Raw genomic sequence first — 534 nt, forward strand, 5'->3', positions numbered from 1 at the left:
AAGAAAGTAGGTCAGTGCCAGGTCCCCCTCCCCGCCTGCGCGCTGGAAGCACATGTGTTGGATTACACGCCTGCAGAATGAAGCAGGAGCTGACTTGTGTTTTTTTTTTTTTTTTTTTTTTTGCCACAGGAAACATGCAGCTAAAACACAAAGCAATTCGGTGCTTTATGGCGTGCCGGCGCGGTCGCTCTTGCCATGCGGGTTTTCTTGGAGCTGCTGCATCCCCCATTGCTTGGGGAGCTGTTTGTATGTTAATATTGCAGGGGGGGAGCAGCCCCCGTTCCCCATCCGTGGTTTGGGGAGGGCGTGAGGCCGGTGGCAGCACCTGGGTGTGCGCTCCCAGTCCCTGCCCATCCCCTGGTGCCCTGATCCTGTCCCTTCCCTTCCCTTGCCGCAGCTGCGAAACTCCAGTTCTACTTGAACGATTACCCGACACGTTAATTGGGACTCCCGCTATGATTAAAAAGAAATTTCAGATTAAGCCCGCCATGCTGTAGAGCTCAGGAAGAAAACATCTCTTTATAAACACAGCAG

Source organism: Pterocles gutturalis, unplaced genomic scaffold (assembly GCF_000699245.1).
Source record: "Pterocles gutturalis isolate BGI_N339 unplaced genomic scaffold, ASM69924v1 scaffold5819, whole genome shotgun sequence".
Classification (NCBI taxonomy): domain Eukaryota; kingdom Metazoa; phylum Chordata; class Aves; order Pterocliformes; family Pteroclidae; genus Pterocles; species Pterocles gutturalis.